The sequence below is a fragment of the Coturnix japonica genome, chromosome 1 (genome assembly GCF_001577835.2).
Source record: "Coturnix japonica isolate 7356 chromosome 1, Coturnix japonica 2.1, whole genome shotgun sequence".
NCBI lineage: Eukaryota > Metazoa > Chordata > Aves > Galliformes > Phasianidae > Coturnix > Coturnix japonica.
In genome coordinates, this window is record NC_029516.1 from 9,072,249 (window position 1) to 9,094,861 (window position 22,613).

The 22,613-nt window shown below is 36.8% G+C and overlaps 1 long non-coding RNA gene across 1 annotated transcript; it reads right to left on the reverse strand.

Moving 5' to 3' along the window:
• Nucleotides 1–732: 732 nt before the first annotated feature.
• On the reverse strand, nucleotides 733–8,463 carry LOC116652779. Its single transcript, XR_004305986.1, has 3 exons — nucleotides 8,307–8,463; nucleotides 4,842–4,955; nucleotides 733–2,895 (listed from the first exon to the last, which is right to left on the reverse strand). It is a non-coding gene; the product is annotated as an uncharacterized LOC116652779 (long non-coding RNA).
• Between the last annotated feature and the right edge of the window lie 14,150 nt (nucleotides 8,464–22,613).

Below are 22,613 nucleotides of genomic sequence, written 5' to 3' on the forward strand. Positions count from 1 at the left end.
TTCTGAATAACTTCTTGATCCCCTTTTTGAAGAAATATATATATATTTAATTTATATATTTATCTATTTATTTTGTTTGTTTGTTTGTTTACATTCAGATCCGTTTTTGGCACAGCATTTCATACTGAAAAGTATGAAGTTCCTCAGAATGAAAGTGTATCCCTTCCAAGCACAACTATACCTTCATAGTTCAGGAACTCTGTTCCTGGATTTCATTAACCAAATAAAGTATTTTCAAAAAGAGTAGTTGTAATTATCCTGTATTAATAACAGTATTAATAAAGATGAAGGCTCACTTTTTTTTCAACTGATCAGCTGGAGTAGGCACTGTTGTTGCAGTGTTTGTAACCATCATAGATATAGAATGAGATAACACCAGAGACTGTTTCTCAAAAGCACTGGCAACAAGGCCCTTTCTAATCTCTCTTTTGGTCATCAACACATAAAAATATCTTGGAGGTCTCTCCTGTCTCAAAACAAACTGATTGGTTCACTTACTGCAACTAACATTGAAATACATAGTAAAAACCAGTAAAGCAAAGCAACAAGGAATATTTTCTCAAATGTGTGGTGTTTGTAATACTTCCAGTGATCAGTGAACTCAAGAACATTTTCAAGTCAAATTGGTTTTGTATTTCACCAGCTGTGTTTTCTAGGTAGCCAAACCAAACAAAGTGAAATTGAAACCAGTATTCCAGGCAGCTGCAGAGAGAGATACAACACCATTAAAAATATAAATACAATCAGTTTGTTTATTTGTTTTGTAATCAAGGTTATAAGATATGTAAAATGCTTCAATTAAACTCCTTTATTTATGAAGATCTGGGAGATTTCCATTTTATTGCCTTAGCTGTGAAAAATACCTTTCAAAGATAACCCTGATTTTTCTTTAGAAAAAAAAAATAAAAATCTGACATACATATTTCAAAGTTAAATTATATTGTATTGCATAAAAATATTTTCATTTCCAGTAAACATTTTTCAGTACTTAAGAGATGATTAATTTGGTGGTTTGATTCTTTTCTTTACACAGTTTGCTTTTAAACTACCTTGAGACAATTGCAGCTGTATTTCTCAAATTCTTACTTGTAGGTTCAAAAATGTTCAGTGTTTTTTTCATTTTCCATCAGAATACAGCACATGCTACATAAGACATAGCAAAAATATAGCCTACATCATTATAGTCCAAGCTACTTATCACCTCTTCTGTGCATCAAGTGGGGAATTTCAATGTTCTTAAATCTATGGAAAATAATCCACGTTCTCAGTTCGCACGGTATCAAAGCTTTCTTGGACTCAATTCATGTAAAAACATCAAGATGTAGAAACAGCTCAGCAGCTTCCTTTCGTGTGTGTTATTCCAGTCTTCCACTGCCTCTCATCTGCAAACCCACCAAAAACCCTCTCACACCATTTTCCTGCTCAAGTAGGTAAGATCATGAACTGATTAATAAAGGAAAGAATCATCTACATTAAACCCTTGTCTCCATGCAGACATAAAACTATCATCTACATCAATAACTGCATAAAACATGCCGGAGGACACAGAAATTTTGCACAGCTCCCAGAATTAGGTTATTTATTAGCCTGCATCCCCTACAGCAATGACAGCCCTTTCTACATATCAGCCATCCTCAACAAGGGCTTAGAATCCAGAGCTTTTACTTTTTTTAAGGTTCGCTGGCAAACAGGTAGCATCAGTCAACCAAATAGAACAAGAATCTGAAAATCTAGTTAATGTTATTCTAAATTGACAAAGAAAAAACAATGTATAGGAAGTCAGTATTTGCAATAAATGTACCGAAAACTACATCTGAAATGCAAAATTCTGTGCATGTCTTCAAAAGTGTAATAAATAATTGAATAAATAAAGATTAAAAAATTACATTGAATCAAAAATAACCCACAATCACATGCACATACTGAAAGACACATACAAGTAAACCACTGGAGGCAGTGAAAGGTCTGATGTCACATCCTTACAAACTACCTTGATTTTTGCTCCTCTTTTTACCCAAAATCTTTTCCTCAGTGCCTGATCCAGCACCCCCTTGTGATCAGTGGATGCCTTTTCAGAAGTTTCAGTGTCAGGCATCAAACTGAGTAATTCATGTTTTCCTCCATCTCACTGTGCAGTACTTTTGCACCATTGTACTGTAGTTTGTTTTTTTCTTTTCTTGCAAAAGTTTCAATTTCAACAACTACTGATGTCAGCAATCTGATTTTCAGCTGAAAATATGAATGCATCATGCACTGTTTATATATAACTATTGCCTGAAGCTGCATTAAAGTCAAATCTCCTTACTACCTGCAAATTTGCTAAGTTATGTATATATATTTTTCTAGCACTAGCAAAAATAAATTAGCAGAGAAATTCAGACTATGAAAAATATTATTAATAAATGTACAGTGATATTTCCATTGTTGTCAGAAACTAACTAGTATACTTTCAAACTGTCATAGGAATGAACATTGTATACTTATGGTTTGGCCCTTCAAATATGTAGGTTTCCTGACATCATTTTAATTAATACATTCATGAATCTTTGGGCACATCTTTTAGTTTTCAGTAAAAATCTGAAATGTTTGATGCTTGCTAGGCATCTCCTCTAAATAAAATCAAAATCAGCTCTATTTTAGAAAACATAAGATAGTGATAAGCTTCTTCTATATATATCATTTTTATAACCTTTTCCTTCAAGAAAATAACCTAGTTGATAAAAAAAAAAAAAAAGAGGCATTCATTTTTTCTATAATACAAGTTTCTGTGATTTAATTATTTTACCAGATAAGACAAATGTGTTTGACACGTGCTAGGCAACGCTTTAGATAGTGCATTCATGCATAGAAAATGGACACATCCCTTGAGAACAAATGCATCATTCTGCTCCATTCCTGTTAAAAAAAAAAAAAAAAGCAATACATTTTTATGTGGCCTAATTAACAGAAAACAGAAACAACAGCAGTTACAGGAGTAGAACATTTCAGCACCTGCTCAGCTCAGGCTGGCTAGTGAGAAAGGGTTGATTGTTTCTTAAGTCTTTAGGTTCAATGACAAGCAAAGACAAAAAGCAGCTGATTCAAAGTCAGAATCACTAGTAATACTGATTTCGTAAGACTTTAGAAAATGGCTCAAGGAAGAGGAATCAAGGAAGTACAAATCTGAACAAGGAATACAGTTTTTCATAGCAGCATTCATGTCTGTAAGTAGTGTGTGCAGATACACAATGTAGAATTTGACACTTTTCTTCAGATATGCAGAAAAAAACTTATTTTGGTACAGTGTTACAATTTCTTCACCCAGCTGTAATAGACTAATTATTCAACTTTATAAGGATGCTGTAGGATTAAAGTATTCTTTTTGACTGGAAATGCTTCAGGAATAAATGAACATTACATACAAGTATCTGTGTGTGGTATTAAATTACCTTTAAAATTTATATTTGCAAACTCTTGTTCACACGTGGGTTAGAACAAGAAATTGCCCATGCAGTGATACTGCAATGGCCAAACACTGTTGTAGTGTAAAAATGCTGTTTTAGTAGTAAATACAACATACAGAATGGATATTGTCCATTACAACTCAGATCTTTTTTTAAAAAATGTGAAGTAAAACATACCCTCATGCAAAAGTTTAAGATTAAGCATACAGAAATCTTCAGAATGAGAAAATCCACGTGTCCCACTGAGAATAAAATTAAGTAGCTACTAAGCTGGACCAAATTTTAGAATGCAACATTTGGAAGAATCTGAATTTACAATCTGCAGTTTATTGTTGATAGTTAGACTCCAATTTTCATTGTTGAATCTTAGAAGAACAACTTTCCTCTAAAAGGTGTATTGCAAAATAGGTTTTCTTCTCTGAAGCCTAACAGGCTCTCTCTACTCTCGTCCTTATTTTTTGATCAGATCCACTCCTGAATACTAACTAACCATTTTACAACAGAGAAATGCTATTAGTAAGACCATAAAAACTGTCTATGTACTTTTGAAAGAAAATATTTTTGCAAAAGAAAATAGTGCAAGAATTTAAGCTTTGGGTGTTACAACTATTTTCATGATATGCAAAGTTAACTTGAGACTCATTTTTGAGTGACAGAATTCAGCTAATCCTTTCAGTGTTTTTAATTTGCTTGAACAGTTCATTTAACTGCAAGAAAATAATAAAAAAGTCCATATATTATATTCTCCAAGTACCATGGCTATAAAAATAATTGCACATATATTTTATGGTGCAGAAAAAGCCATAGATATGTATGCAGTGATCAAATACTAGGAGAATATATTATGACTGTCTTAGCTACAGCTATCTTTGGGATCTCATCACTGTGCTTTTAGTTGCAGCATAAGCAAATACTGTGTACTAGTTCTGTTTCTGCAGTCTTTCCACAAATACCAATTCCACGAACATGAGATGTACTGCAACATCCAGCTGCTCAAATGAACCTTGAATTCCCCAATGGTTCACAAATCCACTAGGATGAAAGTAACTGACATTTAAACTAGCTTTATTAAAGAACTGTGAAAACTTCAGGACCGTAATGAGCTCACACCAGCATGTAACTTTTGTCCAATGCAAGCATCTGAAAAGGTATTTCTGATCTACTTGCAAAAAAAAATACATCTAGCTGAAGGTAGGTAGCTAGCTGCCAGTGTTTGAATGTTAGCACTGGTCCCTTTCTGGCCTCAGGGCTGGGAACCAAAGCTTTAGCAGGAGCCCTCTCCCCTCCCCCCAAACATTGAGATTTCAATATTCTAAACTTGTATATATATATATATATATATGTACATATATATAATAATATATAATATATATTTTTTAATTTTTTTTAAAAACCCACCTGGAGGTTTTCCATTGCAACCCATTCTAAGAAACTTTCATTAGCAGAAGGCTTGTTCTAGATGATCTTCAGAGGTCCTTTCCAACCTTTAAAATTCTGTGATTCTGCAAATAGCTAGAACATATTCAAGTGAAGAAAACTGAGTTTCTTTCTCCCAGGGTAGCATACTTACTTTTTGCTATATGATGAACTATCACTTTTATGAGACTGAATCTCTCAGGGAACTCTACCAGAACTTCCCTACAGTTTGTATCCTAGTTCTACTGCTAACCTGTTCAGGCAGCAGGATTACTGTTAATAAGAGTGCCCTCACACCAGAAAATGAGTTAACTCCTATCACAGACTGGAGCTAAACAACTTTGAAGGTCTTCTCACTTCAGTGCAATTATGGTGTGTTATATCCCTGTGGTGTCTTTTAGGAGTGTTTTCCTAGAAGTTCTTGGCAGAAGTTCACTGTTGGCTGCTTCCTGCAAAACTCCATGAATGGCACTGTTGGGTAAGAGAACTCAACAGGGAACGAAGACATCCAGAACTCTGAGTTGAACTTCATACTTGGAAACATACAATCCTGAAACCATTGAATAGCTTGGGTTGGAATTGACCTTACAGCCCAACTAGTTCTCCCGATTTTAGTAGGGACACCTCCAAACAGATCCAGCTGCCCAGCACCCCATCTAGCCTGGCCTTGAACACCTCCAGGGATGGGGCATCCACAGCCTCTCTGGGCAGAGGGTTCCAGTGCCTCTGCACCCTCTGAGTATAAATAAATAAATAAATCCTTTTAATCTACCTAATCTGAATCTCCCCTCTTTTGGTTTAAAACCATTCTCCCCCCTTATCACAATCAGACTGTGTAATTTTAATCCACATATTTTTATGCAGCAGAACCAACCTGAACTTGCACCGAATGCCCATATAAACAGAATGTTCCTACATGCAAGAGCAACAATACTCAATCTTCCTGTGGCTATTTGTTGTCTCATACCACCACCGGTCTGCCTTGCATCCTGAGAGAATTATCCGTATTTTCCAGTGGCTTCTTGTGAGTTGTGAGGAAGCTGGGAGTGCCATGGGAGTACAGAAATCTGCATCACATTGTCAGGCAGCTCCAAAGAAACAAATCCCCAAGCAGCTAAACATACATGCTTGCTTGCAGCCCCTGGCCTGGCTGCTTAATTAATGATCAGCTTCTGCACAAGTAAGTTCAGCCATGTGTCACCCCCACCAATCAATTAAATAACCTACCCACCAGGTGTTTTCATTTAGTATTTCAATGAGATATAAACATGCATCTCTGGAGAAGTGTTTGTTGTGGTTGACTTAGTAGAAGGTATCTGAGAGCAAAATATGAACTGATTGCCATTGAATGCTGCAGGACTTGAAAGCGAGCTGTCAGACCTGTCTCTCTCCACCACAAAAGCACCTTAGGCAGAGCATCTTGCATCTACACAGCTAATATAAATAATAACATAGTTTCCTCTGAAAATAATCGTCTGGGTCATCTCATATTGATGGAGTTCAACTGCAGTATTCTTCTTTGTTTGCTGGAGAGACTGATGCGTGAAATACATTCAGGTGAAAGACAAAGCAGATTTCTAAGAAAACTGTAATAACTGCTTGTTTGTTCTTTTTACATTGTCTGCTAATAAATGCTATCTGTTCATTGTAGGTATCATTCCATTGATATATTCCTTTCATATACTTCCAAATTTCCTGAATTCATTGTAAGCAAAAGGCAGTGGAACTAGGTTTGTCAAAGCAAAACTCCCCCTTGGAGCCAGAGAAGCTTTGACATTATTCGAAGATGTGCCAAGTGCACTCATTTACTCAGAGATCATTCTTGGATATGCCTTTCTCTAGGGAGTAACTATACATCAAACAAATGCTTTGCAAAAAGCTCTACTCATGGTTCTATGACAGATTCATTTTTAATATCTGTAAGGCACAACTTCTAAAGTAGGATTTCATGTACCAATAAATTTTACTAATTTCCAGAAGCATTACTATTGGTGTGAATGATTTCTTAACCAGGACTGAGTGCACAAAATCACCAGCATAAAACTATGTTGTTAATATATTAGGCCCTATTTCACTTGTCCTCTGAGAGGGTTTTATTGGTGTAGTCTAACCTGCCAGACTAAGTTGAAGAGCTTCAGTAAAGACAGTCAGATGGAATAGAAGCAGAAAAAGAACAATTCAAGAATTATTTTTAGGTCAGTCTTCACCATTTTACACATATCTGAATACAATCCTTGTAAAACTGTTAAGCTTTTTGAGTGTGATATCAGAGAGAGATCAGAGTATTAGGCTGGATGTGTTTCTGGGCAGCCTAGTCTGGTGGGATTCATTCCTGTGACTTTTTTTCTGAAGAAAATTTCTGAACTAGCTGTGTCTATGATGTGGAGTTCTATTAAAGTGTGAGTACTCATCACATATTAAACCTGAACTGAGCGTAGCACTTGCCTCATAATTCAGATAATAGAAAGCAGATATGTAAAAATAAGGTACAACACAAAACCAAAATTTCCTCACTAATATTTTTAAACCACTTGTATGTATATATGTTCCATATTAGTAGTAAGCAGGTATCACCCAGAGGCTTCAATTAGTTCACTCACTGCGCTGCTTATTGTAGGAAAATAAACAGGAAACATCCCTTGCCTCAAAATCACTGTAATCTAGACAACAGCACCACACCACGGGGCTCTCAGAAGGCTATGTGGAAGGATGCTGAACCTGAGGGCAACAAATTGGAACACAAGACTGCAAAAACTATTGGCTGAGCATTCAACTGGAAGCTTTAAAGATATCTTTTTTCTTCCATAAAACAAGTGGACAAGAGATACAAATGAATCACTTGCAGCCTGTCTACTTAAGGACTCTCATTAAGAACCGGCGCTGCAGTGAAGTCAGATCTTGAGACAGAAATGAAAGGAGACGAGGATAATGGCTGTGTCTAATGACATGGATGTAAAGGCACAGAAAATAATAAAACACAAGTTAATAAGCTCTCACAGTTAGAGAGCTTAACATGACAGAAAGGGATGGTGCTGACAGAATTTCTATAACCAGATTATATAAATAACAAGGGTTGGTAGAGAGAGCCTGGACAGAACCACGTATTAAATATTAAGCACTTGTACTGTCTGAGCTAAAAGATCCACTGAGGTAATCAGAAAATTATGTCATCCCCTAAATTTTTGTGGCTAAGATAGTAGAAGGAAAAGGAAAAGCAATACATGGGTACTAAGATCAAAAACATTTGCAGTGCCTGTGATCTGTGACCGTTTCCATGCTGCTGCCATTAAGGTTATCTTTCTCATTACCTCAGGAGTCCAGAGCAGAGACTACCATTCCTGAATCATCCCTTCTGACAGCCAGGAGTTGTGCAGGAGGAGACAAGCTTATCATTACAATATCAATCACCCAAATTTTTCCAAAGTCTTCTTTGTAAAATCAAAATACCTTTGTATTTTCTCACACTTCACCATCTTTTTTTGACAATTTCATCAGTGCGTATCTTGTAATGGAAAACTGATCAGGTAAAATAGTTGTATTCTTGCGTCAATGCAAACTTCGTCTTGAAGAAAGAGCCTATTTTAGAGCTTGGGGGAAAAAAAAAAAAAAAAAAAAAGGAGAGAGAATTAAAAATAATAATAATAATAATGAAAGAGATGTTGGCAAAAGCAAAGCTTTGTGAAGCATGTGTAAAGCAAAATACCAGTGTGACATCAGGTCTCTATATTTAGCACAAAAATTAATAAAAACACTTGGTATATTATTTTGTCTTCTGCACACCCTTGCTGTTTCTGAGACTCTCAATATTCTCTGAGTCATTCATAAATATACAATATAATGCCTAATGACATTTATCACAGTTCAAAGAATGTTATTTCTTCTCTCCAAGGCAAGCATTAAGTCACAAGAGACTATGAGTAATTCAAGTTCAAGTTAGGACAATATCTAAGTCTAGCCCAAGTCTAGTTTCTTTCCCATAGGGGCCTTATCTGTAAGTCTCAATTCTTGAGTGTGAATCCTGATCCCAGTGACGCTATTAAAAAATAATAATAAATAAAATAAAATAAAATAAAATAAAATAAAATAAAATAAAATAAAAAAAAAAAAAAAAAGAGAGAAAAAAAAGAAGTAGACAAAGTATTAGAAGATGAAGATTAAGACAAAACAGACAAAATATAGTGTGGGAAATTTCTCCCTTTTGAAGATTAGTCTTAGTTTTCTTGGAAAGGAAATGGACAAAAATATTTGTTTAGCCACTACTCTTGGAAAATCAGGTAATCAGCAAAGAATGGAAACGTGAAAAGCAACCTTGAGCAAGAAAAGACAGATTGTTTGCCTCCATCCCTTTTTACCAACCCAGACATATTTTCCCCTCCACCCCCGCCTTGCCATATCACTGACATTCTTCTGTCCCTGCTTGGCTCCTCTTCCTCGCTCCTCACCTGCCAGTGGTGGCAGATGGTTATGAGGAGCTGGGACAGCCTGCAAGGTGTAAGTATGTTAGAGAGGGAATGATGAGCTGCTGGAGGCAGGGAGGATTTTCCAAGGTTATTCATTATTGCTGGGCAGCAGCACCTGCCTAACCTCAGCTACCCCTTGCTCCCTGGATCCGTTGACGGAAGCAGCTCTCTGGAAAGCTCTCGGTTCCGAGTAACTGGCCGCTGAAGCGACAGAACAAACCAGACCAAACATTGCAGAAAGAAGTGATCATTCCATCTTTCCTCATCATGCGTTTGACAGCACTGCACAATATACCCTGGACATGGACACTTGGCCTGCAACTTGCAGAGCTGTACCACCGATACGGGAAAGGAGAAGGGAGGGGTGGCAAAGGGGATACAAAATAATGAATGCTAATTCCCACCAGTAACAAGGCAGCAGTGTGGAAATCTGTCAAGAAATACATACTCTTGATAATAGGGGGAAAGCAAGGCCTAATCTTGTTTAGCACAAGACTGGAGTTAACATGTTCAGCTGCTTGAGAAATAAACAAGCTCCCTTCTGCCTGAGTGGAAGTGCCCCTCCACATGCATAATAGCTGTGCACAAGGCCCTTGGCACCACTTGATCTTCTAGATCCCCCTTCTCCTCTCTCAACGCGGTTTTACAGCCTCTGTTATTATCTTCATACTTCCCCTGGTTATTATCAGCATGTTAACTTGTTGCTCCTTTATAGAACTCACTTCACCACAGTGCCGCCTCCCCTCCGTATTCGCCTACCGGCCTCTCTTGATAGTCTGCTTGGCAATTTTCTCCTCTCCAGCTGGCTTCCTTGTGTCTTGGGTAAGAAAACTACTGTTCTCCACTCCAAGTGAATGTCCTGTTCATTATTCTCAGTGTACACAGAAACACTGAATACCATAGACTCCAGTGAATTCTCATCTATTTCTCAGTCGTATAGAACAATTAACAAACCAGTACATGCAGCAACCTTACCTATTGTGGTCACTACTGTATTTAGGTTTGACTTTGCTTGTATTTCATAGTTGCCCAGATCTTCAATGTGAACAAGTGAGTAAACACTGTTTAATATTACGCATCTTTGATGTGCCACAGAGCATTCTGTAGTATCGTGTTCTTAATAACATCCTAGATGAAGCATTTCTTAGCCAAACAGGCAGAAGCAGAATACAGTTAAAGAATTGCTGAACAAGGAGGTCCTTACTGACTGACTATCAGCTGTCTATGGACCATATGGTTCACAGAACAGCAGGGAAGTAAGCTTTGCCATAGATTTGTCATTCTCTTGTACTCCTGGTTTAAGTCTCTATGAGTTAGATCTGCACCTTAACCGGTCAGTTCGGAATATATTCTTTCCCCCAGAAAGGTACTGTTAACAGCAACTTTAAATAAAACAACAACAACAAAACAACAAAAACAAGAAAAAAAAAACAAAAACATTGGCTTTGTCCAGAGGAAGTTACTGAGTACACCACGTTTAAATATCATGCTGAGGTACACACTAATAAGGCAGTCTTCTGACCTTTCAGTTAAGTAAAGATTAAATCTGCTCTTGTCCTTAAGATTTACCATCACTGCAGACTTTCACCTTTTTTAAAAATGCATCAAAATCTGTAGACCTCAGCAAAGACACAGGAACAGTAGCTAGCAGTTCTTGTGATTAGAAACTTAAAGTTCTGCAAACTTTAGCAAAGCGAAGGTCAAGCATCTACAAAGTCAGAGCATGCAAAAATCAAGTGACAAAACAAAAAAAAACAAAAACAAAAACAAAAAAAAAAAAACAAAAAAAAAAACACCCTTGGATTAAAATCTGAATTATCAATCCAAAACTAGTAAATTAAATGAATCACTAAAACAGTAATTAAACCAACATTTTTAACCTTTCCCCTTAATTAAAAACTACAACATTCTAAGAATTTAAACATTAACATAGTCAATTTCTATTTGAAAAGAATATATAAGGAGGGTTTAATGGTATCAGTTTATTAACGTCATTTTGTGCTCATGGTTAATTAAGCACAAGGACTTCCACTGAGAATCAGGATGTTATAAATAATATAATAATAATGACTTTTTTAACCAATTACAGTAAAATAAAACTGGATTATCCAGTATGACCTGTCTGGCTTTGGTATTCATAATTTTAAATCCGATTTAATTAAATCATCAGGTTACCATATTAAACATAAATCACCTGTGACTTTTATAGTATAAATATAGTAGCTACAATGGGTCAGGAATGAATTCTCATTCCAGAACTGGGTGACTCATTCATCAGAAAATTTTCTAGTTTGTCATCATATTTAAACATTATGAGCCAGTTCCTCAGCTGGTGTAAATAGCCTATTTTAAATAGACAGAAACAGCACTACAGCTTTGTACCACTGCTCTTTATTTCTAAGCAGCAGAGAACAGATGAAAATATACAGGCATTTCTCTGTTCACTCATGAAGACAAGGTTTAGTCTAAGAAAATTATATAGTTTCTTTTCTCTCCACCCAGCACTTAATTTAGATTTGTTTTCTGTTTTAATCTGAAGATTAAGTACGTAGAGAAGTCACTTATGAAGAAATATGAGCAAGTTGAATCTGTAGCAATGGGCAGAATTTTTATTTTTTGGTAGCCATGTGCATGAAATTTCACTCAGAATTTTCATCTCTGTCTCTCCAGATATAGCTGCTCTAAGTAAAAAAAATATCATCTATTTAACAAAATTTAAGAGATTTTCATTCACAAGACCACTTTGTTCTTTCCTTCTGAACAGTTAAAGCAGTCTATCAGGCCTTAGTCTTAATTATCCTTTTAGCAAATTTTACTTTCAAAGAAATCAAATTTCTAAAATGCATTATGTCATTTAATGCTTCTGACATACCAGAAATAATAATAATAATAATAATATTTTCTCTGATTATTTTGAAAAATAACCCTCAGACATCTCATTCTTATTGTATCTGTCATTTTTGGGGATTGGAAACATGGAACTAGTGGAATTGTGTGCTGCAAATGTGAAATTTCAAATACAAGGCAGAGTCTATAGGAAGAGAAAAAGTCGTACTAAAAGAGCTAAGGTCTATATTGTTTTCATATTCAGTCCTGTTTGCTAATATATGTAAGTACTCTGCGTGCACATCATGTAATCAGCTCATACAGTGAGCAGTTTGTTTCATTAAATTAGATCCTTTTTTCATGCTCAGCACATTGATGAGGAGATAAACAAAGCACATATCACTGATTTCCAATTTTTGATTTCCAGTGGGGAGTTGTCTAGAAGCATTAAATCAAGAGTCACTGAACCATCTTATCTCTAGCTGTTATTGTTGAATAAATATTATCCTTTCCCTTCTCCCTCTTCCAAGATTTCTTAGTTTTCCTTCTCCACATACACCATTTGTCTTTTAATTAGTAAACAAATATATATGTGAATACACACATATAAATATATATATGGATTTTTTCCACTGACATTGAGGAACTTTGTCTTAAATATAGAAATGTAATATTTGTATATCTGTTTGTATATGTGTACATATTTTTCCATAAATATGGGTATGTGTATGTATACATGATTGTGTTTTGCTTTACATTTCTTCTTGATTTGCATTTTCTATATGTAGATTATGAAGTATCTGTGTGCAGAATAATACAGATCTTAAAGGAGATGAGATTTTCTTGTCTTTCTGAAGTGTCTTTATAACTAATGCTGCCATAGGCAAAATACAGGAGCTCTACTCTTCATTCAAAGGTCATAAAATACCACAGATACTTAGACTACTCAGCATCTAAGTTCTTGTTGTACAGTTAACTGAAATGGACTCTATTTTCATTAGATTCATTGGCTGTTTTTTAAAATAAATAAAAACAAAAAACACTACAGTCACCCTGGTGTATTATGGCTATTGTAAGCATCAGCAGTACAACTCTTTTCCACCAAAGATGGTTTTTGAACCTTCTTCTTGGATATACTTAGGTGAGTACTCAGTGCATTTTATTAGTGTGTCAGTGTCACGTTCTTTTCAATTTGTTTTCTTTTTGGTCATTTCCAAGTGCTTGCCTGTATCACTAAGGAGAATGAAAAAATTTTCTCTGAGTACTTGCTCATAAAATAATCTCACTATGTGGACAGTGCACTTTGCTCCCAATTAATCCACAAGCAGGAACTAGCTCCATACACAACAATATTACAGTGATGGCATTTCAGATTTTTTTACTGTAAATTGCAGCCTCTTCTGTCCTCCATAGTTTTAGCCATTTCACTGAAAATATGTGGGTGAAGTATACTTTTCTTCTGTTTTGGTTTAGAAAATTTCTTTGTTGTCATTACATATACGAGGAAAAGATGGGGAAAAAAAAAAAAAAAATCATAACTGAGATGTCAGTGGCAAAGCCAGCAAGGGTTCCCTTCACTACCTGTGTCTTAAGTCCAGTTATGTAATTTCAAGTCTAATCTTGGAGTCTCAATTAATGTTGCAAACATTCTCTAGAGTGATGTCACTGTGCAGCTCTTACCGCAAGCTAACATACATATGGAGGGTACATGGGCACACATTTCAGAAAAGACATTAAGACAACATCAGAGATCAATAACCTCTGATAAAGAAAGAGATTAGTAATAATGGTACAAATCAGGCAAGTTTGTTATAAAAGAATTGTGGTTAGATAATGCAACATAAACTAAGTTGTTAATGGGTAGATACTACAGCACATGCTAGTCTCCCAGACATATGTACCAGTCATCATGAATTTCACAAAAGAAAAAAAAGGAACAAAGTGAGTTCATACAGTTTTTTTTTCTGTTTTAAGAAGAAAGCCCCATATATTCATAGGCTTTTATTTTTAATTGGTGCATTGTAGTGATGATAAAAGGAGTCTACAATGCAAAAATCCATTGAAAATACAATTACAATGAAGCTTCATATTCATAATCTCCAAAGAACTTAAGTAGTTGTAATCCTCATCACTTGTAATAACTGCCTACATATACTCACAAGTGCTCAGGGTTTACCAGGAGCCAAACAGGCAGATGGATAATTCCTTGTATACTCCTGCTGCATACCACTGATCATCCTCCTTCCATCTGCAGTCTCTCTCTTCAACTGCATTTTTGTCCTTTTTTAAGCCCACACCAAGCTTTTATAAGTAGGAGAACAGAAGTGTGCAATGGAATACAAAGATGTTCTACATTTCAAGATGCACTTGATCCAACCTCAACAAGCATGATAATGGATATTTATATTTATTAGTATGCTAGTTTATTTACTTCGTACTAAAGTCCTAGATCCTACATCCACCACACTGCCTATGTTTTGGCATGCTATGCAATTTAGCTTTGACATACACCAATTGATGTCCTGACAAGGAAACTTGGTTACTACAGAATACATGAATGTAAGAATAACCATATTAAGACAGACTAAATGGAGTTAACTCCTGTAACCCAATTCAAACAATGGACATAATTCTGTGGAGACAGGATACAAACCAGAATGGTAACAATACATGATGTTTGTCAGCACGAACCTGCTCAGGCCTCCATTCTTCTATGGTCAACTATCTACTCAGTTGCTCTGAGACAGAAAGGTGATTTCTATGACTTTAATCTGACTTTGCCTTGTTCTTCAACTAGAAGAGACTGTGAACAATTTAATCTTCACATATTCTCTTCATAATTCTGTATGTTTCTAGCACATCCTTCCCCCATGTCATTTTCTTTTCAGACAGAAGGCTCCTGGCTTACTCAGAGGTTCTCTATACAAAATCTGTTACAGACCTTTGATCATTCTTGCCACTTTTCTCTGCACTTTTTCTAGCTCTGCTTCATGCATTTCAGATGAGGACCAGAATTACATACAATATTACAGTATGTGGGTGAACCAATGAATTTGTATAGTGGGACACTGATCTCTATTTTGCCCCCTATTACTTTTTTAATAATTCCTAAAAATTATTTTATGACAGCTACCCAGGATCAGCGGACATTTTGATAGGAACCACTTTCTCAGCCACAAAAACTTGCTCTGGAATGCCAGACAGTTGTCAGCTCAATGTACATCATTTCATATGTAAGTAGGATTGCATTTTCTACTCCTTATCATTTTACATCATTTTCCATTTGCCCATTCTGCTTTTTTTTTTTTTCTTTTTTTTTTCTTTTTTGCTCTTTCACTTAACCAGTTCTGTGTTTTTTTCATAACCAGATCCCTGAATAATTTAGAATCATCATCCAACTTTCTTATGTCACTGTTCACTCTATTGTGCAGGTCACTGATGACTACATTAAGCAGAAGAATCCCCCTCACCTACTCCCTTGAAATTCTACTGCTGACCTCCTTTCACTGGGAGAAATAATTTTTTGTTCCCACTCTCTGTTGACTGTTTATAAACAATTCTATATCCAAATTATGGCCTTGCTTAAAGTCTAAATCCAAGCAGATGATGTCACTAAGATCGGTTTTATCTGAATGCTCACTAACACTTGAAAATGCATTCAATAAACTTCCACAGTTGCATTTCCCTTTGCAAAAGCCATGCTGAATTTTCCAAGTTATCGTACATCTACTCCTATGTACACAAACTCCATTCCTAGTAACAGTTTGTCCTCATTTGCCCAGTGTAGACACCAGGCTCACTAGCTTGCCACTCTGATCATGTGTTCTAGATTATTTATTTCTTTGCATTGGTATCGTGCTTGAAAACCCCCCTTCAGTTAGTCTTCAGTTAGTAAAGCAGTTTTAAATTAAACATTAAATACCAGAGTTACTAATTTAGATACCAGAGAATTTGAGTTCCTTTGGATCTTAAAAAACGAATACTGCCTGCTCCAAGCAGGTTGTTGTTCTTCATTTTGACAGTTAATTTCATAGCATTTACCACAGCCATTTCTGTCTCAAGTATGTCTACTGTAAAGTCCTCTGAAAAGAAGAGAGAGAATGAAGAATTTTATATGCAGATGCAGGAGTCAGGAAATTTAATTATATCTAAGGAGAGAGAACTATTACAGTGCAGCAGAGTGCTCTAAATGGCAGAAAGCTTAAGGCCGCTTAATTCCCCTTTATAGGTATAAAGCTGAGGGGTTTAGCCTTTCCATTCAGCTCAGGTACTTACTGATGGTAGAACCGTAATCCTTCTGTCTAATTAAGATGTCTGAAGACTGATGTGGCCAAGATGTTTTTCATCAAGGATTTTTCGACATTTCAAGCTTAAGACATGATCTTTTATCTTGTCTTCCCCTTCCATAGTTACCAGAAACATAATCACTTATAGCTAGATGAGAAAAACTTTTGTGGCATATGATAAATAGAGCTTGCTTTTAACATTCTCTTATCCTTCAAAATAGGTTATCTTAAAATACTGCTACTAAATCATGCTTGTTTTCCTTATGCAGCAGAACACAGCACATCCTTATGCAAGCAACAAGTCTAGAAAATGAAAACTTATGGGAACAATATTAAGGGCTTGATAAAATTATGATGTGTGACAACAGTGATAATAAGGAAAGATAATCATATGCATAGGAAGTCTAGAGAAGCACATTATAACCTTGCTGCATTAATTATTTGCACAGTCTCTGCCATGAAAGTATGACGGCTGCACTGAAAGTAATGCCTACTATTTTATTATCTTGGTCCATGATTGGATGTTGGTAATGTGGAAGTAGAGATTGAACCCACCCACTAATATTCTTTTACATTTTGTTGCTGTGTGACAGATAGCAGCAGAGGGGCTGTCCGACAAAATGGCATTTGATATGGAAGTGTTTGTGAAGCAAAGGTGTGGAACTGAATTCCTCCTTATGGAAAAAATGGCACCCACTGACATTTGATAATGCTATCTGAACACTGCTTTACTAACTGAGACTAAATGAATGTGAGCACAGTGAGGCAGTGGGTGATGCATTTCAGTAGTGGTGATGGTGGCAGTGTTTCACCTCTGCTGGTGCAAATTTTAATAAGCATGGCATGCAGGCTCTTGTTCATCACTGGAAAAAATGCATAGATAATGGTCGTAACTGTTCTGAAAAAACAACGTTTTTTAGCTGAGAATTTGCTCTATTAAACAGCGTTATTGTGCTCTTTGTATCTGTGCTGTTTCCATGGGAATAAATAGGAAGCATTACTTTTGTTGCAACCTATTGTCACCTATGTAAAAGCTGTCTCTGGCAGCAGTACTATCAGCACTCTATGTTTACATGCACAAGAAGATGATAAAAGAAAGAAAAGGAAGTCAGTAATATACCAGTGAGGTACTGGAGGAAGACCAAAAATTTTTAATTTAATTAATTTAATTTAATTTAATTTAATTTAAATTAATTTAATTTAATTTTTAATTCTTAATTTAATTTAATGTTTTAATTTTTAAATTTTTAAAAAGACATGTTATGGGATTTTTTACTGGAGCAGGCACAGTGTTTGGATATTAATTGTGAAACTAGGAATTAGATCATGTTTTCTCAGGAGCGAATGATGCAGAAATTAACTCTACTCTAATTAGCTATGACAACTTACCTTGCTAAAGCAACTCGCTTTTGCCATTAAATAAAAAAGCCTTCAAAGTACCAAACTTTATTGAGTTGACATGTAAATTTTTACTTTCCAGAAGCATGAGGATGTTACTGAATGTCTCAGTGTACAGTAACAGAATTTATGCTTCAAAAACATTAAGAAGATCTCTGTGAACACTTGTACCAGAGCTATAACAGTGGTGCTCTGTTGCTCACTGCTGAACTAGTAAAGGTTCTGAATTATGTTGGACATTCAATTTAGGAACAGCAATACCTGAAAAAGCTGGCATGTTGTCCTGGAAGACTCTTGGAGATCCCAAACTGCTCATTTAACGTCTGTATAACCAATAGCATCTTTAAGGAAAAAATTGGGGTGTCTGAACTTTGAATTTCCTTCTTCCTTGAAAAGTATAAGGAAATGTCATATCCCAAAAGTCATTTAATGTTTATTTACTCTTCCAAGGAAATTTTCTGGTGCTACCTAGTAGGAAACACTGACAATTCTGCCTAATTTTCCATGAATCTTACAAACTCAAATTTCAGTAATAAGTTGATATTTATACCACATGTGCATCAGCAGATCAATCACTTCTACCCATCTGAGATTCTAGACAGCAAGTTTTACATAGAGACTGATGCTAATCAGATCTCCGGTTGCTCCAGCCAGTGACGTGGCTGCCAATCACCTGGCAGAATCATAGCACTAACAAACCCAGGCAACAAGACAGATGATTCAGCAACTTTCTTAACGTTACAAGAATCAAATTCCTATCAGTCACATCCAAGAACTGCACAATTTAGCACAGTGGAGACCTTTACAATGACTTATGTTTCTTTTGTTGATAACAGACTGCCACTTCTCCTAGAAACACGCAAGGTACTTCACAGGAACCATACAACAGTGTATCTAGCTCTACTCATTGTCAGTCAAATCCCTGCTCTTTGAAAGGGAAACATGACTAGTTTGTAAACTGTGTTTTTTATGCAGTGCTTAACCAATGTAAACTGTGTAAAAACCCCGAAACAAGATCCTGAACAGTAAGGATGGGTGTTCTTTCTTCTCACTGTCTTCTTGAGCCATGTACCTTGACAATGGGTCTGGACGCTGAATGGCCTGTAAGAATAATTGAAAGCAGGATTCCTGCTCTGTTCAGGGAGCTCTAATATCTTGTCAGAAATAGGACTGGCTTCAATCTCCAAGAGAATCACATGATTTTAAGAAAATACTCATTGATTCTGCATTTTATGCTAAGTGTGATAGTGTCATCATTGTCAGAGGATTCTGCACATGCTTCAAAAGCTAGGTCCTTTATAGGAATTCCTGTCGTGGCTTAAAGCAGAACTGGAAAAGAAAACTGCTAAAACAAAACAAAACAAAACAAAACAAAACAAAACAAAACAGAACAGAACAAAACTTCATTTGTTCAAATAAATAAGAATCTGAGATGAGATGCTCAAAAAAATAGTACATCATGGGGGAAAAAAAGAATTCTGAATATGGTACCTAAGTCTCAGTTCAGACCAGCTGCTTGGATATGGGTCTTGCACTGTACTATCATCATCCTCAGTTCTTCATACACTAGATCCACCCTGTTTACTACTCTGTTGCAATACTGTTCTTCAGAATTCTATGCCACCAGTTTCAGGATTACTGCTGATAGGTTTCTGGTAAGCTTTGCATTAACTCTTTTTTTCTAATAGATGAAAAATTAGCCTTATTACTTTTCTCCAATAGTTATGTTTTTCATTCTGTACACAATTACCAAACAACAACAAAAAACCCACAATATTCTGAACATTGTTCTCATATGGACAGTTACACTGAATTCACATAAGATGTCAGAAGTCTAAATAGGCACAGAATTTTGTCATTTCATTTCTACATATCCACAATGTGTTTTACAGTAAACATTACACTAAACTTCTGTACCTGGCACTATTTTTGTCCTGGCAGTGTAGATTTTGTAGAATCATAGAGTCATAGATTCATAAAATGGCATGGGTTGAAAAGGACCACAATGACCATCTAATTTCAACCCCCCTGCTATGTGCAGGGTTGCCAACCACCAGACTAGGCTGCCCAGAGCCACAGCCAGCCCGGTCCTGAATGCCTCCAGGGATGGGGCATTCACAACCTCCTGTTCCAGCACTTCACCACCCTCTGTGTGAAAAATGCCCACCTAATCTAAACCTCCCCTATCTTATTTTTAAACCTTTACACCTTGTCCTATCACTATCACTATCCACCCTCGTGAACAGTCGTTCTCTCTACTATTCACTCCTTTCAAATACTGGAAGGCCACAATGAGGTCTCCCCAGAGCCTTCTCTTCTCCAAGCTAGACAAGCCCAGTTCCATCAACCCTGACCTTTCTTCATAGGTGCTGCAGCCCTCTGATCATCTTAGTGGTCCTCCTCTAGACCCATTCCAAGAGCTCCACACCCTTCTTGTGCTGGATGCAGTCTTTCAGATGGAGCCTCACGAGAGTTGAGTAGAGGGGGACAATCACCTCCCTCTCCCTGCTGGCCACCCCTCTTTTAATGTAGTCCAGAATACAGTTGGCCTTCCAGGATGGAAGTGCACACTGCTGTCTCATGTCCAGCTTCTTGTTCACCAGGACCCCCAAGTCCTTCTCCGCAGGGCTACTCTCAAGAGTTTCTTCTCCCAGTTTCTATAAATACTTAGGATTGCTCTGCCCCAAATGCAGTGCCTTGCACTTGGCCTTGTTGAATCTCATACCCCAATCTGGAAGGGACTCATGAGAATCATCGAGTCCAACTCCTGACTTCACGCAGCACCACACAAAGAATCAGACCATGTCTGAGAGCACTGTCCAGATGCTTCTTGAATCTCTGGCATGCACAGTGTCATGATAACTGCCTTGGGGAGGCAGTGTGATTGCTTGACCACTCTCTCAGTAAAGAAATTTTTCCTGAAGAACCCCTCCAACTTGACCCTTCTCTGATGCAGCTGCATGCTATTCCTTTGCATCCTGTTGCTGTCACCAGAGAGCAGAGATCAGTGCCTGCCCCTCTGCTCCCCTTGTGAGGAAGCCATAGGCTGTGATGAGGTTTCCTCTCAGTCCCCTCCAGGATGAATAAACCAAGGGACTTGAGCCACTTCTCATATGCCTTCCCCTCTAGATCTTCTATCATCTTTGCAGACCTCCTTTTCACAGTCTATTAATAGTTTTATGTCCTTCTTGTACTGTGACATCCACTGCACACAGTACATGAGGTGGGGCTGCACCAGTGCAATGTAGAGTGGGACAATCAGTTTTCTTGACCTGCTAGTGATGTCATTCTTGATGCATCCCATGATATGTTTGGCCTTCCTGGCTACCTGGGCACACTGCTGACTCATGTTCAACTTGCTGTTGACCAAGACCCCCAAATCTCTTTCAGCAGGGCTGCTCTCCAGCATCTCATCCCCCAGTCTGTATGTATAGCCAGGGTTGCCCCTTCCCAGGTGCAGAATCTGGTACTTGCTCTTGTTAAACTTCATTTGGTTGGTGATTGGCCAGCTCTCTAATTTTTCTAGATCACTCTGCAAGGCCTTTCCACCCTCACTGGAACCAACAGCTCCTCCAATTTAATATCATCATCAAACTTGCTCAAAATACCTTCTAGTCCTGTATCCAAGTCATTAATGAAAACACTGAAGAGAACTGTCTCTAAAACTGAGCACTGAAGAATCTCAATAGTGACTGGAGCCCAGCCTAACATTATTGTAATTCTTGGGGCTGACCCATCATCACTTCCTCACATCTAGTATTGTTTTTCTCGAGCTGTATATTTGGAAAATATATATATATATATCAAATATATATATATATCAAAAGCTTTACCAAAATAAAAATAAAATAAAAAAAAAAAAAAGATAACTAACTAGATAGGTGACCTTGTCATAAAAGGAAATTAAGTTAGTTAAACAGGACCTTCCCCTCATGAACCTGTGTTGGCTGTGATCAGTGACAGCACTGTCAGGTAAGAAAAGAAAATAAGGTATTAAAGTACATGAAGCGCAAATTGAAGTCTTTTAGAAGCTCTTGTGCCAGTCAGTACTCCTGTGCTCTGTGTTTTATATCCCATGTGTACTAACAAGAGATTAACAAACCACATAGGTAGAACTGGGAGTTTGAAAGCAAGTTAGGCACTGTGAATCTTCCTAAATGTGTCAAAATATGAGAACTGACTGTGCTAAATTAGTCAGTGCTGATACACTGCGGAAAACGAGTGATTAATAAACTTCTTTTTTTTTTTTTGCTTTTATTTGCCTCCTTGAGGCATGATGATGTGGTTGTTCCACAGTGAGAAGCAGAGAAGCATGAGTATAACACAGGCAGTACTACATAAATCATTCAAATCAGTGTTTTGTTGTAAGGCAGACTTCTATTTAACAATGAATGTTTGTTCATACATCATACTAATAAAATGCTGCCGTCTCTTTTTCTCATGATTCTGTATTAGAGCAGTGTTTTGAAGAAACAGATGGCACCTGGATAGATGCTTTTGTTGTTGTTGTTGTTGTTATTTGTTTGTAGACAAAAAGTGAAACTGAGAAAAGGTTTTGAACCAAGATACATATAGCTAGGTCCCAGTACTGGAGAGAAATCATTTGAATTGAATGCTTTGGCTTTATTTGACCAGCAGCCTTCCTGGCTCATGGACAGTCCCCCTGCGGAAGCAGATTATGTTTGGCAGCCTGTTTCTGCATTAATTTCAGTTTGAGTTTTGTTCTGATATGTGAAACTGCCAAGAGCTTGTGTAGAAAGACACAAGAAGGAAAAGTTAATTTC